The following is a 19,197-nucleotide window of genomic DNA, read 5'->3' as shown; positions in this document are numbered from 1 at the left end:
TTTGTGACTGCAATAGTGGCTGAATCACACCCTGAAACAAGCATGCAGCTAATCCAGTCTGACTTCAGTCAGAGCACCTGATCTGCATGCTTGTTCAGGGGCTGTGGCTAAAAGTATTAGAGACAAAGGATCAGCAGGCGATTCAGGCAACTGGTATTATTTTAAAAGGAAAAATCCATATCCTTCTCCGTTTAGGTTCCCTTTAAGGATTTGTAGCATACAAGCCAACTCACATTGGCTGGGATTTGAACCTGGGTCACACTGTGTGGTGGGCAAGCACACTAACCACTGTACCACTACAGTAGTAACTTAAGCTGGCCTAAAATTTCCAATTTATGCTCAATACAAGAGAAAAAGTAGACAAGACAAATAACATATCACACTTTTCTCCTGACGGACTCAAAGCACCAGAGCTGCAGCCACTAGGGCATGCTCTATAGGCAGTAGCAGTGTTAGGAAGACTTGCCTAAGGTCTCCTACTGAATAGGTGCTGGCTTACTGAACAGACAGAGTTGAGATTCGAAATTTTAAGCCAGCTTCAGTTACTATAATGTAACAGTTGTATAATGTATTCTGGTTTTTGAAATAGGATAATTCCCTGGCAGATGAGACCCTCCTCCCTCCGGTAGGAGGCAGGAGGGAGGAGGGAATAGCTAGAAGGGAGGAGACCCACAAGAGGTTAATTAAAATCTCCCTAGCAGAGTGTGTAGCAGCTGTCCCATAACTAATTAGTGTAGGCAGACAACTGAGTCAAATGGTATAAAGACCTTGCTTGAAGGAGGGAGGGAGGGTGCGTCCTCCAGCAGTGATGTGTATTTCACTCAATCAGGTGTGCCTCTAGGTATTATGGCCCATACTCACGGGCAACTTTTTGGCATGTCGCTAGCACACGGGAGCGTGTGCGCGACATGCCGGCGACAGCTCATCGCCAGGTCCCTTTGCATACACACGGTGGAGGGACCTGGCAACTGATGCGGTGGAAGCTGTCGCTGTTGTCTCTCCCCCCGCCGGAAGCGCCGTCTATTTGCAATTATGTTGCTGTCGCTAGTCCGCGTACTCACGACATCAGCAACGGGCGACAGTTCGGGGTGCGCGCCCGTGCAACGCCGCATACTCATGGGCGACCTGTCGCCGCAACACACACACGCCGCATGTTGCGGCGACAATTGTAGCCCGTGAGTATGGGCCATCAGAGCTCTTGAAACATGTTTTCTATCATTTTTCCAGCCGGTAGAATTTTTTAAAATTTTCAAAGTTCGCCTGCCCATTGAAGACTATTGCGGTTTGCGAACTTTTTCGCAAACCGAACGTTTCGTGGAGGTTCGCGAACCTAAAATCGGAGGTTCGCGACATCTCTAGTGGTAAGATGTTGTGGAGTCCCCAAATCAGAGCAAGAGGAGGATGGTGCGTCAAGTTTCCGTGCGGAAGCTGCAGAAGACGGGGTGTGCTGTGTAAGCCAGTCAACTACATCCTTTGAATTTTGGGTGTTGATGGTACGTGCCCTCTGAACACTGGGCATTCTTCCAGGGCCGCAGGAAAACCCAGCAGCATGGCCTCAAGGACCCCTGAGGGTGGCCTGCCTCTGCCTGTCATTATTTTGGGTGGTATACTGTGCCTGCAACAAGTGAAAAATAATGCACTGGAGTGGTACTCTGTGCTTGCAACTTAATGTGGCAACAATAGCAGTAGTGTGCACAGCTCTGGGTGTCAGTGGGCTGTGGAGTGATGTAGTAGTCCTCAAAATGGCTATTTGGGGTTCTTTCACAGCAAGTCAGTCAAGAACAACAAAACAGGCCAAGCTAACTTTTCTGGCTGGATGGTGTAATGGTTAAGGGCTCTGCCTCTGACTAGTGTTGGGCGAACAGTGTTCGCCACTGTTCGGGTTCTGCAGAACATCACCCTGTTCGGGTGATGTTCGAGTTCGGCCGAACACCTGACGGTGTTCGGCCAAACTGTTCGGCCATATGGCCGAACTAAGAGCGCATGGCCGAACGTTACCTGAACGTTCTGCTAGCGCTGTGATTGGCCGAACGGGTCACGTGTAGTGTTGGGCGAACATCTAAATGTTCGGGTTCGGGCCGAACATGGCCGCGATGTTCGGGTGTTCGAGTCGAACTCCGAACATAATGGAAGTCAATGGGGACCCGAACTTTCGTGCTTTGTAAAGCCTCCTTATATGCTACATACCCCAAATTTACAGGGTATGTGCACCTTGGGAGTGGGTACAAGAGGAAAAAAAATTTAGCAAAAAGAGCTTATAGTTTTTCGAGAAAATCGATTTTAAAGTTTAAAAGGGAAAACTGTCTTTTAAATGCGGGAAATGTCTGTTTTCTTTCCACAGGTAACATGCTTTTTGTCGGCATGCAGTCATAAATGTAATACATATAAGAGGTTCCAGGAAAAGGGACCGGTAACGCTAACCCAGCAGCTGCACACGTGATGGAACAGGAGGAGGGTGGCGCAGGAGGAGAAGGCCACGCTTTGAGACACAACAACCCAGGCCTTGCATGAGGACAAGAAGCGTGCGGATAGCAATTTGCGTTTTGTCGCCATGCAGTCATAAATGTAATACAGATGAGAGGTTCAATAAACAGGGACCGGAAACGCTAACCCATCACATATGTTCATTGTTCATGTTACTTGGTTGGGGTCCGGGAGTGTTGCGTAGTCGTTTCCAATCCAGGATTGATTCATTTTAATTTGAGTCAGACGGTCTGCATTTTCTGTGGAGAGGCGGATACGCCGATCTGTGACGATGCCTCCGGCAGCACTGAAACAGCGTTCCGACATAACGCTGGCTGCCGGGCAAGCCAGCACCTCTATTGCGTACATTGCCAGTTTGTGCCAAGTGTCTAGCTTCGATACCCAATAGTTGAAGGGTGCAGATGGATTGTTCAACACAGCTATGCCATCTGACATGTAGTCCTTGACCATCTTCTCCAGGCGATCGGTGTTGGAGGTGGATCTGCACGCTTGCTGTTCTGTGTGCTGCTGCATGGGTGTCAGAAAATTTTCCCACTCCAAGGACACTGCCGATACCATTCCCTTTTGGGCACTAGCTGCGGCTTGTGTTGTTTGCTGCCCTCCTGGTCGTCCTGGGTTTGCGGAAGTCAGTCTGTCGGCGTACAACTGGCTAGAGGAGGGGGAGGATGTCAAGCTCCTCTTTAAAGTCTCCACAAGGGCCTGCTGGTATTCTTCCATTTTGACCTGTCGGACTCTTTCTTCAAGCAGTTTTGGAACATTGTGTTTGTACCGTGGATCCAGAAGGGTATAAACCCAGTAATTGGTGTTGTCCAGAATGCGCAGCAATGCGTGGGTCGCGTTCAATGCAGTCCTAGGCCGAAGAGGTCATAGCCTAGGGTCACAAAAACCTGTTTATTTGGGCAATTTCAATGGTAGTGATGGTGACGTACATAAATCTCAGCCATGGCCGTTAGCAACGTCTGAATTTCACGAAATGTCTCATGCAGGTAGAAGACATATTGTTAGACTTGGATTGCAAAGATGGGGTCCCTACATCTCTGCAAACCAGAGTTACAGGGGTCCAAAATTGGTAAAATCCCCCATAGGCTTTCATTGGGCCTCCTATTTACAGTTCCAAAATCTCACATCTTTTCAAAGGGCAAATGATCAGCAGTGGCAAATTTTCTAGCATTGTAGGGACCCTTAGGGAGAACATGATTGGTGAGTTTCGGGCCCCTAGGCCAAAGAGGTCATAGCCTAGGGTCACAAAAACCTGTTTATTTGGGCTATTTCAATGGTAGTGATGGTGACGTACATAAATCTCAGCCATGGCCGTTAGCAACGTCTGAATTTCACGAAATGTCTCATGCAGGTAGAAGACATATTGTTAGACTTGGATTCCAAAGATGGGGTCCCTACATCTCTGCAAACCAGAGTTACAGGGGTCCAAAATTGGTAAAATCCCCCTGGGGTATGTAGCATGTAAGGACGCTTTACAAAGCACGAAAGTTCGGGTCCCCATTGACTTCCATTATGTTCGGAGTTCGGGTCGAACACCCGAACATCGCGGCGATGTAAGGCGAACGTTCGCGAACCCGAACATCTAGGTGTTCGCCCAACACTACCTCTGACACAGGAGACCAGAGTTCGAATCTCGTCTCTGCCTGTTCAGTAAGCCAGCACCTATTCAGCAGGAGACCTTAGGCAAGTCTTCCTAACACTGCTACTGCCTATAGAGCGCGCCCTAGTGGCTGCAGCTCTGGTGCTTTGAGTCCACCAGGAGAAAAGTGCAATATAAATGTTATTTGTCTTGTCTTGTCTTCCCTATCTCAGCAATGCTCTCTCTACCTTCCTCTCACTTCAGCAGCCGGAGACAAAATGAAACCTGGCCTGCGCAAATGTGTTTTTATAGGGGGCGAGGGGGTCTGTGAGCGAGTGCAGGATGATTGGTTGCCATGTGTCTCCTGACTGTGAGGTAAGGGGTCAAAGTTTAACTCAATGATGATGTATAGAGGGTGTGTCAAACATGACATGTGTCCACCAACCACCGCGGGAACGAAAAGCTGATATCCAACGGGAACTGTCCACCGGCGAAGCGTTTGGGCCATGACAGGGATATTTCTTAGTGTTCCTGGCTTCGAAAGTTGGTAGGTATGTAAATGTGTGTGCAAAAGTAAATCACCATCTTACAGCTTACTGGGGAGTCTGGCAATGTTTTCGCACAGTGAGAGAGTTGCAGCCGGCTGTGTACTACAGCCAGGGAGCTGAGAGGAGAGCAGTGGTCTATTACACAAAGCTGTACAAGTTATGTAGAGCTGGTGTGTTTCCTGTCAGAGCCTTGCTATGGGGCTCAGTGATATATATCTGGCACAGAATAGTCATGTTACAGCTCACTGGGGAGTCTGGCAATGTTTTCGCACAGCGAGAGAGTTGCAGACGGCTGTGTATTACAGCCAGGGAGCTGAGAGGAGAGCAGTGGTCTATTACACAAAGCTGTACAAGTTATGTAGAGCTGGGTGTTTCCTGTCAGAGCCTTGCTATGGGACTCAGTGATATATAACTGGCACAGAATAGTCATGTTACAGCTTACTGGGGAGTCTGGCAATGTTCTCGCACAGCTAGAGAGTTGCAGCCGGCTGTGTATTACAGCCAGGGAGCTGAGAGGAGAGCAGTGGTCTATTACACAAAGCTGTACAAGTTGTGTAGAGCTGTGTGTTTTCTGTCAGAGCCTTGCTATGGGGCTCAGTGATGTTTATCTGGCACAAAATAGTCATGTTACAGCTCACTGGGGAATCTGGCAATGTTCTCGCACAGCTAGAGAGTTGTAGCCGGCTGTGTATTACAGCCAGGGAGCTGAGAGGAGAGCAGTGGTCTATTACACAAAGCTGTACCAGTTGTGTAGAGCTGGGTGGTGTCCTGTCAGAACCTTGCTATGGGGCTCAGTGATCTATAGCTGGCACAGAATAGTCATGTTACAGCTCACTGGGGAGTCTGACAATGTTTTCGCACAGCTAGAGAGTTGTAGCCGGCTGTGTATTACAGCCAGGGAGATGAGAGGAGAGCAGTGGCCTATTACACAAAGCTGTACAAGTTGTGTAGAGCTCTATGGTTTCCTGTCAGAGCCTTGCTATGGGGCTCAGTGATATTTATCTGGAACAGAATAGTCATGTTACAGCTCACTGGGGAGTCTGGCAATGATTTCACACAGCTAGAGAGTTGCAGCCAGCTGTGTATTACAGCCAGGGAGCTGAGAGGAGAGCAGTGGTCTATTACACAAAGCTGTACAAGTTATGTAGAGCTGGTATGTTTCCTGTCAGAGCCTTGCTATGGGGCTCAGTGATCTATAGCTGGCACAGAATAGTCATGTTACAGCTTACTGGGGAGTCTGGCAATGATTTCGCACAGCTAGAGAGTTGCAGCCGGCTGTGTATTACAGCCAGGGAGCTGAGAGGAGAGCAGTGGTCTATTACACAAAGCTGTACAAGTTATGTAGAGCTGGTGTGTGTCCTGTCAGAGCCTTGCTATGGGGCTCAGTGATCTATATCTGGCACGGAATAGTCATGTTACAGCTTACTGGGGAGTCTGGCAATGTTTTCGCACAGCTATAGAGTTGTAGCTAGCTGTGTATTACAGCCAGGGAGCTGAGAGGAGAGCAGTGGTCTATTACACAAAGCTGTACAAGTTATGTAGAGCTGGTGTATTTCCTGTCAGAGCCTTGCTATGGGGCTCAGTGGTATTAAGCTGGCACAGACCCCAGAACAGTCATGTTATAGATAAGATAATGATGAGTGTCTCCCCCTAGCCTCAGGACTAATTTCCCAGAAGAAAGCGCACAGATCTGGAAGACAGACAGTCAGCAGACTGACAAACCTGATTGTCAAGAAGGGACATATTGACATTAAGTTCCACATCCCACATATCAGCCTGGATCTGCTTCCTGTTCCCTGGTCCAAGTCACAGAGCTGTAATCACAGTCGTTCCATGTGACAGAGAACTCTGACATGTCACAAGATGTGATCCATCTGGCAGCACTGCTGGAGGGGACTTGCTTTATCTCAGTTCCAGCATAGTTCCTGACATTACATATGTAGCTGTTTAACATCCCTAGTGGTATTCCTGACCCCGGATCAGGGTGAAAAAAGTTGCTATTAGCAGTAACCCTGAGCCTGGGGTGGGCTGCAGTGGTGTATTTAGAGGGGTTCATTCATGATGCATGCCATGGGTGCCACAGGACTCATGGGCACGATGCCTATCCTGCCCTGTGCTGAAACCGCAGACTCCCTGTGCCCAGCACTCTGTGTCCTGTCCCTGCTGCCTCCCTTATGTGATCTGCAGCGTTAGGCAGACCTCTGATAGAGACAGGTGCCCCCCTCCCCCCCTGCATCTACTCACAGTGCTGTCAGACCTCAGATCAGCGCCGCCCACCACTGCTGTATCCTGTCCTGCCTCCATCATGTGATATGCAGCGTTAGGCAGACCTCCGATATTGGAGTACCCAATAAACGTTTTTTGACTAAAAATCCCCAGTCGTGTGTTCTGCTTGGAGGGGGGGAGTCCACCACTGCCTTCTCTATTACCAAATTGTTTTTTAAGCTCATTTAGTCCCTTTCATCCTTTTGGTGCCTCTGTTATCTTATTGCTCCGATAGAGACAGGTGCTCCCTCCCTCCCTGCACTGCATCTACTCTCAGTGCTGTCAGACCTCAGATCAGCACCGCCAGCCACTGCTGTATCCTGTCCCCGCTGTCTCCATCATGTGATATGCAGTGTTAGTCAGACCTCTGATAGAGACAGGTGCCCCCCTCGCTTCCTGCAGTGCATCTACTCTCAGTGCTGTCAGACCTCAGATCAGTGCCGCCCACCACTGCTGTGTCCTGTCCCCGCTCCATCATGTCATATGCAGTGTTAGTCAGACCTCTGATAGAGACAGGTGCCTTCCTTCCCTGCACTGCATCTACTCTCAGTGCTGTCAGACCTCAGATCAGTGCCGCCCACCACTGCTGTGTCCTGTCCCTGCTCCATCATGTCATATGCAGTGTTAGTCAGACCTCTGATAGAGACAGGTGCCTTCCTTACCTGCACTGCATCTACTCTCAGTGCTGTCAGACCTCAGATCAGTGCCGCCCACCACTGCTGTATCCTGTCCCCACTGCCTCCATCATGTCATATGCAGTGTTAGTCAGACCTCTGATAGAGACAGGTGCTCCCTCCCTCCCTGCACTGTATCTACTCTCAGTGCTGTCAGACCTCAGATCAGCACCGCCCACCACTGCTGTATCCTGTCCCCGCTCCATTATGTGATATGCAGTGTTAGTCAGACCTCTGATAGAGACAGGTGCTCCCTTCCCTCCCTGCACTGCATCTATTCTCAGTGCTGTCAGACCTCAGATCAGCGCCACCCACCACTGCTGTGTCCTGTCCCTGCTCCATCATGTCATATGCAGTGTTAGTCAGACCTCTGATAGAGACAGGTGCCTTCCTTCCCTGCACTGCATCTACTCTCAGTGCTGTCAGACCTCAGATCAGTGCCGCCCACCACTGCTGTATCCTGTCCCCACTGCCTCCATCATGTCATATGCAGTGTTAGTCAGACCTCTGATAGAGACAGGTGCTCCCTCCCTCCCTGCACTGTATCTACTCTCAGTGCTGTCAGACCTCAGATCAGCGCCGCCCACCACTGCTGTATCCTGTCCTCGCTGCCTCCATCATGTCATATGCAATGTTAGTCAGACCTCTGATAGAGACAGGTGCCTTCCCTCCCTGCACTGTATCTACTCTCAGTGCTGTCAGACCTCAGATCAGCACCGCCAGCCACTGCTGCGTCCTGTCCCCGCTCCATCATGTCGTATGCAGTGTTAGTCAGACCTCTGATAGAGACAGGTGCTCCCTCCCTCCCTGCACTGTATCTACTCTCAGTGCTGTCAGACCTCAGATCAGCACCGCCCACCACTGCTGTATCCTGTCCCCGCTCCATTATGTGATATGCAGTGTTAGTCAGACCTCTGATAGAGACAGGTGCTCCCTTCCCTCCCTGCACTGCATCTATTCTCAGTGCTGTCAGACCTCAGATCAGCGCCACCCACCACTGCTGTATCCTGTCCCCACTGCCTCCATCATGCCATACGCAGTGTTAGTCAGACCTCTGATAGAGACAGGTGCTCCCTCCCTCCCTGCACTGTATCTACTCTCAGTGCTGTCAGACCTCAGATCAGCACCACCCACCACTGCTGTGTCCTGTCCCTGCTCCATCATGTCATATGCAGTGTTAGTCAGACCTCTGATAGAGGCAGGTGCTCCCTCCCTTTCTGCACTGCATCTACTCTCAGTGCTGTCAGACCTCAGATCAGCGCCACCCACCACTGCTGTATCCTGTCCTCGCTGCCTCCATCATGTCATATGCAATGTTAGTCAGACCTCTGATAGAGACAGGTGCCTTCCCTCCCTGCACTGTATCTACTCTCAGTGCTGTCAGACCTCAGATCAGCACCGCCAGCCACTGCTGCGTCCTGTCCCCGCTCCATCATGTCATATGCAGTGTTAGTCAGACCTCTGATAGAGGCAGGTGCTCCCTCCCTCCCTGCACTGCATATACTCTCAGTGCTGTCAGACCTCAGATCAGCGCCGCCCACCACTGCTGTATCCTGTCCCCGCTCCATCATGTCATATGCAGTGTTAGTCAGACCTCTGATAGAGACAGGTGCCCTCCCTCCCTGCACAGCATCTACTCTCAGTGCTGTCAGACCTCAGATCAGCACCGCCAGCCACTGCTGTGTCCTGTCCCCGCTCCATCATGTCATATACAGTGTTAGTCAGACCTCTGATAGAGGCAGGTGCTCCCTCCCTCCCTGCACTGTATCTACTCTCAGTGCTGTCAGACCTCAGATCAGCGCCGCCCACCACTGCTGTATCCTGTCCTTGCTGCCTCCATCATGTCATATGCAATGTTAGTCAGACCTCTGATAGAGACAGGTGCCTTCCCTCCCTGCACTGTATCTACTCTCAGTGCTGTCAGACCTCAGATCAGCACCGCCAGCCACTGCTGCGTCCTGTCCCCGCTCCATCATGTCGTATGCAGTGTTAGTCAGACCTCTGATAGAGACAGGTGCTCCCTCCCTCCCTGCACTGTATCTACTCTCAGTGCTGTCAGACCTCAGATCAGCACCGCCCACCACTGCTGTATCCTGTCCCCGCTCCATTATGTGATATGCAGTGTTAGTCAGACCTCTGATAGAGACAGGTGCTCCCTCCCTCCCTGCACTGCATCTATTCTCAGTGCTGTCAGACCTCAGATCAGCGCCACCCACCTCTGCTGTATCCTGTCCCCTGCTGCCTCCCTCATGTCATATGCAGTGTTAGTCAGACCTCTGATAGAGGCAGATGCTCCCTCCCTCTCTGCACTGCATCTACTCTCAGTGCTGTCAGACCTCAGATCAGCGCCACCCACCACTGCTGTATCCTGTCCTCGCTGCCTCCATCATGTCATATGCAATGTTAGTCAGACCTCTGATAGAGACAGGTGCCTTCCCTCCCTGCACTGTATCTACTCTCAGTGCTGTCAGACCTCAGATCAGCACCGCCAGCCACTGCTGCGTCCTATCCCCACTGCCTCCATCATGTCATATGCAGTGTTAGTCAGACCTCTGATAGAGACAGGTGCCCCCCTCCCTCCCTGCACTGTATCTACTCTCAGTGCTGTCAGACCTCAGATCAGTGCCGCCCACCACTGCTGTATCCTGTCCCCACTGCCTACATCATGTCATATGCAGTGTTAGTCAGACCTCTGATAGAGACAGGTGCTCCCTCCCTCCCTGCACTGTATCTACTCTCAGTGCTGTCAGACCTCAGATCAGCACCACCAGCCACTGCTGTATCCTGTCCCCGCTCCATCATGTCGTATGCAGTGTTAGTCAGACCTCTGATAGAGACAGGTGCTCCCTTTCTCCCTGCACTATATCTACTCTCAGTGCTGTCAGACCTCAGATCAGCACCACCAGCCACTGCTGTATCCTGTCCCCGCTCCATCATGTCGTATGCAGTGTTAGTCAGACCTCTGATAGAGACAGGTGCCCCCCTCCCTGCACTGTATCTACTCTCAGTGCTGTCAGACCTCAGATCAGCGCCGCCCACCACTGCTGTGTCCTGCCCCCGCTCCATTATGTGATATGCAGTGTTAGTCAGACCTCTGATAGAGACAGGTGCTCCCTCCCTCCCTGCACTGTATCTACTCTCAGTGCTGTCAGACCTCAGATCAGCACCGCCCACCACTGCTGTATCCTGTCCCCGCTCCATTATGTGATATGCAGTGTTAGTCAGACCTCTGATAGAGACAGGTGCTCCCTCCCTCCCTGCACTGCATCTATTCTCAGTGCTGTCAGACCTCAGATCAGCGCCACCCACCACTGCTGTATCCTGTCCCCTGCTGCCTCCCTCATGTCATATGCAGTGTTAGTCAGACCTCTGATAGAGGCAGATGCTCCCTCCCTCTCTGCACTGCATCTACTCTCAGTGCTGTCAGACCTCAGATCAGCGCCACCCACCACTGCTGTATCCTGTCCTCGCTGCCTCCATCATGTCATATGCAATGTTAGTCAGACCTCTGATAGAGACAGGTGCCTTCCCTCCCTGCACTGTATCTACTCTCAGTGCTGTCAGACCTCAGATCAGCACCGCCAGCCACTGCTGCGTCCTATCCCCACTGCCTCCATCATGTCATATGCAGTGTTAGTCAGACCTCTGATAGAGACAGGTGCCCCCCTCCCTCCCTGCACTGTATCTACTCTCAGTGCTGTCAGACCTCAGATCAGTGCCGCCCACCACTGCTGTATCCTGTCCCCACTGCCTACATCATGTCATATGCAGTGTTAGTCAGACCTCTGATAGAGACAGGTGCTCCCTCCCTCCCTGCACTGTATCTACTCTCAGTGCTGTCAGACCTCAGATCAGCACCACCAGCCACTGCTGTATCCTGTCCCCGCTCCATCATGTCGTATGCAGTGTTAGTCAGACCTCTGATAGAGACAGGTGCTCCCTTTCTCCCTGCACTATATCTACTCTCAGTGCTGTCAGACCTCAGATCAGCACCACCAGCCACTGCTGTATCCTGTCCCCGCTCCATCATGTCGTATGCAGTGTTAGTCAGACCTCTGATAGAGACAGGTGCCCCCCTCCCTGCACTGTATCTACTCTCAGTGCTGTCAGACCTCAGATCAGCGCCGCCCACCACTGCTGTGTCCTGCCCCCGCTCCATTATGTGATATGCAGTGTTAGTCAGACCTCTGATAGAGACAGGTGCTCCCTCCCTCCCTGCACTGTATCTACTCTCAGTGCTGTCAGACCTCAGATCAGCACCGCCCACCACTGCTGTATCCTGTCCCCGCTCCATTATGTGATATGCAGTGTTAGTCAGACCTCTGATAGAGACAGGTGCTCCCTCCCTCCCTGCACTGCATCTATTCTCAGTGCTGTCAGACCTCAGATCAGCGCCACCCACCACTGCTGTATCCTGTCCCCTGCTGCCTCCCTCATGTCATATGCAGTGTTAGTCAGACCTCTGATAGAGGCAGATGCTCCCTCCCTCTCTGCACTGCATCTACTCTCAGTGCTGTCAGACCTCAGATCAGCGCCACCCACCACTGCTGTATCCTGTCCTCGCTGCCTCCATCATGTCATATGCAATGTTAGTCAGACCTCTGATAGAGACAGGTGCCTTCCCTCCCTGCACTGTATCTACTCTCAGTGCTGTCAGACCTCAGATCAGCACCGCCAGCCACTGCTGCGTCCTATCCCCACTGCCTCCATCATGTCATATGCAGTGTTAGTCAGACCTCTGATAGAGACAGGTGCCCCCCTCCCTCCCTGCACTGTATCTACTCTCAGTGCTGTCAGACCTCAGATCAGTGCCGCCCACCACTGCTGTATCCTGTCCCCACTGCCTACATCATGTCATATGCAGTGTTAGTCAGACCTCTGATAGAGACAGGTGCTCCCTCCCTCCCTGCACTGTATCTACTCTCAGTGCTGTCAGACCTCAGATCAGCACCACCAGCCACTGCTGTATCCTGTCCCCGCTCCATCATGTCGTATGCAGTGTTAGTCAGACCTCTGATAGAGACAGGTGCTCCCTCCCTCCCTGCACTATATCTACTCTCAGTGTTGTCAGACCTCAGATCAGCACCACCAGCCACTGCTGTATCCTGTCCCCGCTCCATCATGTCATATGCAATGTTAGTCAGACCTCTGATAGAGACAGGTGCCCCCCTCCCTGCACTGTATCTACTCTCAGTGCTGTCAGACCTCAGATCAGCGCCGCCCACCACTGCTGTGTCCTGCCCCCGCTCCATTATGTGATATGCAGTGTTAGTCAGACCTCTGATAGAGACAGGTGCTCCCTCCCTCCCTGCACTGTATCTACTCTCAGTGCTGTCAGACCTCAGATCAGTGCCGCCCACCACTGCTGTGTCCTATCCCCACTGCCTCCATCATGTCATATGCAGTGTTAGTCAGACCTCTGATAGAGACAGGTGCCCCCCTACCTGCACTGTATCTACTCTCAGTGCTGTCAGACCTCAGATCAGTGCCGCCCACCACTGCTGTATCCTGTCCCCACTGTCTCCATCATGTCATATGCAATGTTAGTCAGACCTCTGAGACAGGTGACTCTCCCCCCCCCCCCCTCTGATTTTCATATTCATTTTCTCAAAAACTACAAGGTCTTTTTGAATTTAAATTCTTCTTGACCCCACTACGCGGACGCAGGCTGAGGACGCAGCTACCCTAGCGTTGTATTACACAGGATTATCCAATATTTATACACACCATGGAGGTCAGCAGAGGTGTTGGAGAGAAGAATGGAGACAAGTGTCGCTATTATTACCCCAGAAAGCTATAAACCCCAGGAGTGCTTCTGGCCTCTCATCATATGATGCAAAACTACAATATCACTTATCTTCCTGGCCTTGCTGTACATAAAATAACAAGCATATGACACGGAGTATATAATAAAGTGGGAGGAGCGTTCTGACATTACATCCACTAGTACACCTCCTCCTCCCCACTGACTCCACCTCTTCCTCCCCACTGACTCCCGATATAAGAAGTGGCAGAACTGGATCCCGACATCCACTCCACATACCAGACGCCATGAGAGCTGCTGCAGCTGCATACCTCACCCTCCTGCTGGGAATGGCCCTGCTCCAGGCAGTCACTGCAAGTAAGAGGCCCTGTCACCAAACTATTATTATTATTACTACTCCATACACATTGGGGTGGGGGAGCAGTGATGGGGGGAGCCGCAGGCACACTGGGACTAGGGGGGCTCCACCGTAACATTATAGCCAATGGGAAGCCAACGAGAAACAACTCACCTCCTTCTGGGCTCCAATCGCAGTTCAGTTGCGGCTGGTCTCCTTTTTCTGCAATGCCTCTTACTCTTACTACCTCCTGATAAGCGGAAATAGGGAGAGTAAGAGGCGTTGCAGACAAAGGAGCCCATCAGCAAGTAAACTTTGCTCTGTGCCCGGAAGGAGGTGAGTTGTTTCTTGTGGGTTTCCTGCTGGCTATAATGCTGCAGTGGAGGGAGGAGCACAGAGGGGGCCCCAGGAGAGAAAGGGAGAAGTCGGGCCCCCTTCTTGCGGCTGAGTCCCAGTCTTACTGCTGCTCCCCCCCCCCCCATCACCTATACCTGGCTACCTATACTGGGGGCACCTATACCTGGCTACGTATACTAGGGGCACCTATACCTGGTTACATTTACTGGGGGCACCTATACCTGGCTACCTATACCAGGGAACCTATACCTGGCTACCTATACTGGGGGCACCTATACCTGGCTACGTATACTAGGGGCACCTATACCTGGCTACTTATACTGGGGCACCTATACCTGGCTACCTATACCAGGGAACCTATACCTGGCTACCTATACTGGGGGCACCTATACCTGGCTACGTATACTAGGGGCACCTATACCTGGCTACTTATACTGGGGCACCTATACCTGGCTACCTATACCAGGGAACCTATACCTGGCTACCTATACTGGGGGCACCTATACCTGGCTACGTATACTAGGGGCACCTATACCTGGCTACTTATACTGGGGCACCTATACCTGGCTACCTATACCAGGGAACCTATACCTGGCTACCTATACTGGGGGCACCTATACCTGGCTACGTATACTAGGGGCACCTATACCTGGCTACTTATACTGGGGCACCTATACCTGGCTACCTATACCAGGGAACCTATACCTGGCTACCTATACTGGGGGCACCTATACCTGGCTACGTATACTAGGGGCACCTATACCTGGCTACTTATACTGGGGCACCTATACCTGGCTACCTATACTAGGGGGACCTATACCTGGTTACATTTACTGGGGGCACCTATACCTGGCTACCTATACCAGGGAACCTATACCTGGCTACCTATACTGGGGGCACCTATACCTGGCTACGTATACTAGGGGCACCTATACCTGGCTACTTATACTGGGGCACCTATACCTGGCTACCTATACCAGGGAACCTATACCTGGCTACCTATACTGGGGGCACCTATACCTGGCTACGTATACTAGGGGCACCTATACCTGGCTACTTATACTGGGGCACCTATACCTGGCTACCTATACTAGGGGGACCTATACCTGGCTACCTATACTAGGGGGACCTATACCTGGCTACCTATACTAGGGGGACCTATACCTGGCTACCTATACTAGGGGGACCTATACCTGGCTACCTATACTAGGGGGACCTATACCTGGCTACCTATACTAGGGGCACCTATACCTGGCTACCTATACTATTGGGACCTATACCTGGCTACCTATACTAGGGGGACCTATACCTGGCTACCTATACTAGGGGGACCTATACCTTGCTACCTATACTAGGGGGACCTATACCTGGCTACCTATACTAGGGGCACCTATACCTGGCTACCTATACTAGGGGCACCTATACCTGGCTACCTATACTAGGGGGACCTATACCTGGCTACCTATACTAGGGGGACCTATACCTGGCTACCTATACTAGGGGGACCTATACCTGGCTACCTATACTAGGGGGACCTATACCTGGCTACCTATACTAGGGGGACCTATACCTGGCTACCTATACTAGGGGGACCTATACCTGGCTACGTATACTAGGGGAACTTATACTAGGGGCACCACTTTTTACACCCTTGCCCTGGGAGCAATCTAGCCTAGAAACTGCCATGATGAGACACGCTGGGACTTGTAGTGCTACAGAGACAGGGGAGACATCAGTGAGACACACTGGGACTTGTAGTACAGAGACATCAGCACTCAACTGAATCACAGCAGTATTAATGTAATTGAACTGTAGCTCTTTTTTTAGTATGAAGTTACAAGCATTCTTTTTTTAAGCAAAGATAAAAACTATGTTTTAATTTACCTTTCTCCCCCCCCCCCATGCCCCCACTGCCTCCCTCTGCCCCCCTGTGCCCCCCCCCCCCCCCCCCCCCCCGTGCCTCCACTGCGACACTGGTCCTTTCTGCCCTGGCTCATTTTCTATCAGATTATTATTTGAAAATAGGAAATATATCAATTCAAAGGATGGGGATAAAGTTTAGAGTCAAATAACCACTTGAAGACCCTAGGCTTACACCCCCCTAGTGAGTTGGAGCTCCGTCATTCAAGCGAAGATGCGTGCGCATGCGCTCCCGCACCCAGGACTTGATGCCAATTAGTGTAAGGTACTCCTGGGGCTGCCGCTGCGGTCACGCACGTTGGCGTAGTGGGGTTACACACATTTTCAGTAAGAAAATACATATATTTATATAGATCTGTACAGTCCTGAAAGAGGGACAACTGAGGAAGAAAGAGGGACAAAGGGACAGGGACCCCCAAAGAGGGACTGTCCCTCTTGCTATGGTATGAACTTTCTTCTGTTTTTCTTCTTTCTTTCTCTCTCTCACCATCAGCTCCATCCTCTCTTCCAGATTCTTAAAGCGGATCCGAGATGAAAAACTAACTATAACAAGTAACTTGTCTAAATATCTTATCTAAAGTTTAGATAGTTTACACAGAAAATCTAGCTGCAAACCACTTCAACAGTTTATGATTATTTCTTCCTGTGATACAATGAGGGCAGCCATGTTCTGTTTGTCACATTGTCACAGGCTGAGGGCTGGAGATGCTATCAGCTTGCCTGTGTGTAAATTCAGTCCCCTCTCCTCCTCCCCTCTGCCTCTGAAATATCTGGCTAGTAACCTCCTCCTCCTGCCCAGACTGAGCTCCCATAAGCTCTTGCTACAGTGCCAAGGCACAAAAGAAGCTGTGGGCGAGGCTTGTTTAGTTAATAGGAAATTAGAGTAATAAAACAAAAACAAAAGTAGTATTTGGCTTGAGGAAGGCCCTATAAAGTATATGTAAGGAACTCAATCATGCAATGAGTTAAAGTTTATCTCGGATCCACTTTAAAGGGATTCTTAAAGAGACACTGAAGTGAGAATAAATCTCGCTTCAGTGCTTATATTCAGCAGGGGCATGTGTGCTTTCCAGCGGCTAAATGGGGGTCCCTTCACCCCCAACCCCCCCCCCCCCCCCAGCAAAATCAACGACCACATTGGTCGGAGATTTTGCTGCTGCTGGAGGCAGGGCTAACAGCTGCAGCCCTGCCTCCAGTCGCGTCTATCAGCGGCGCATCGCCGCGTCTCCCCCGCCCCTCTCAGTGAAGAAAGACTGAGAGTGGCGGGGGAGAGGCGGAGATACGCGCTGACAGACGCGTGTGGGGCAGGGCTGCGGTGGTTAGCCCTGCCCCAATGCGGAAGCGCTCCCCCGCTGCACATAGGGGATTTTGAAGGTAAGGGACCCCCGTTTAGCCGCGCAATAGCGGCGTTTTAGCAGGGGCACACATGCCCCTGCTAACTATGAGCTCTGAAGCCAGATTTATTCTCGTTTCAGAGTCTCTTTAAGCCAGGTTAAAAATAAAAGCCAGTTTTACTTACCTGGAGCTTCTACGTGCCCCCTGCAGTCACCCTGTGCCCTATGATCCTCCGGTACCCTGCCACGGCTCAGTGTCCTTCTCAGCACTGCGCCTGCACTCCCCTGGCTGCACACATCCTCGCTCGCACTCCCATTGCTGGTGCAGTAGAGATTTTCTCGCACTAACGAGAACGCACATGGCCAGAGTCGTGCAGGCGCTGTGGCCAGCTAAAGGCTCAGTCAGAGAAAACTAAACTGAGCCACAGCGGGGGGGCAGAGGATCGTAGAGTATCATCTCAGGCACGGGGCAACTGCAAGGGGCTTGTAGAAGCCCCAGTAAGTACAACTGGCTTTTATTTTTAACTAGACGTAATGAGAAACTCCAGTGTAAATAATGTAATATAAAATTGCTTCATTTTTACAATAATTATGTATAAATGATTCAGTCAGTGTTTGCCCATTGTACAATCTTTCCTCTCCCTGATTTACATTCTGACATTTATCACATGGTGACATTTTTACTGCTGGCAGGTGATGTCACCGGAAGGAGATGCTGCTCTTTTTTGGCAGTTGGAAAGAGCTGTAAACAGGTATTTCCCACAATGCAATGAGGTTCACAGACAGTAAATCAGGACCATGGTCCTGACATCACACTGTGGGAGGGGTTTCAACACAATATCAGCCATACAGCGCCCCCTGATGATCCGTTTGTGAAAAAGAATAGATTTCTCATGGGATAGGGTGTATCAGCTACTGATTGGGATGAAGTTCAATTCTTGTTTACAGTTTCTCTTTAAGTATCCCTTTTAGCTAAATACACACATCAGGCAAAAGTTGGTCAAAATGAACAATGACCAATGATTGTTCTGCAAACTGAACGATTAAAGAAAGAAGAAATTGACAGGGAATGTGGAAGTGACGTCTGAGGTGCAATTTACTAAAACGATCAATCTCTGTACAAACATGAGTGATTATGAACGATCGACTTTGTGCGCTGTACGCAGCAAGAACATTATATGTTGTTTAATTAACTGTATACACTCCCGTTGATGAACAATCATCGGTTGAAAGGATCCAGCCAGTTGGATCATGACTCACTCCCAATATTGGTAATTTGATGCAGTCTCTGAAGGTTGGTTGGCTACGTCTGCTTTAAGATCATGAAACATTATTAATTGGTCATTTTAGTTGGGTCCCAACTGCTTTTTATCTAATGTGTGTACATAGCTTTAAGTTGCCCATAAATTATACAATTCTGTGGCCGATCCTTTCTCCGATAATCAGTCAGAAACGATCGGTCATGCCCATTCATGACCGGATTCCAGCTAGCCAATTCGAAGGGATTGATCTGAAAAATTCTATAGATTTGATGGACTTGGCTACTGTTAATTTGGTTGTTAATGGTCACGACCGATTGTTTCTGATCAATTACCGTGGAATTGTATCATTAGTGGGAACTTTTAAAATGTACCTGTAGGGAAAAAAGTGCCCCGGGGGTATTTACCTCAGGAGGGGGAAGCTTCTGGGTCAGAGATGACCCAGAGCTGGGACCCCTCAAGATTGATGACTGCATGTTGGCGTGTACGCATGCGCACTAGCAGCTCCCCGCTCACGGCTGCACCGGGAAGCAGACCCGATCGGCTCGGATATTTTCACCAGAGCCCAAGTGAGAAGCTGCTACTGCGCCTGCACGCAGCGGCAACCGGGAATGTTTTTATTTTCTTCTGTCCGGCGGTCCCAACACAGGATCAGTGTGGCCGATGGGGATGGAGG

General features: G+C 50.6%; 1 long non-coding RNA gene across 1 annotated transcript in view; it reads left to right on the top strand.

The window, feature by feature from the left end:
• Nucleotides 1-13,571: 13,571 nt before the first annotated feature.
• Nucleotides 13,572-19,197, top strand: part of LOC137570296 (uncharacterized) — a 72,488-nt gene continuing 66,862 nt past the window's right edge. The window contains exon 1 of the long non-coding RNA XR_011030995.1: nt 13,572-13,671. This is a non-coding gene — a long non-coding RNA (uncharacterized lncRNA). The remainder of the gene's footprint in view (nt 13,672-19,197) is intronic.

Source organism: Hyperolius riggenbachi, chromosome 4, assembly GCF_040937935.1.
Source record: "Hyperolius riggenbachi isolate aHypRig1 chromosome 4, aHypRig1.pri, whole genome shotgun sequence".
NCBI classification, from domain to species: Eukaryota; Metazoa; Chordata; class Amphibia; order Anura; family Hyperoliidae; genus Hyperolius; species Hyperolius riggenbachi.
This window is presented reverse-complemented; position numbering and strand designations above follow the sequence as displayed.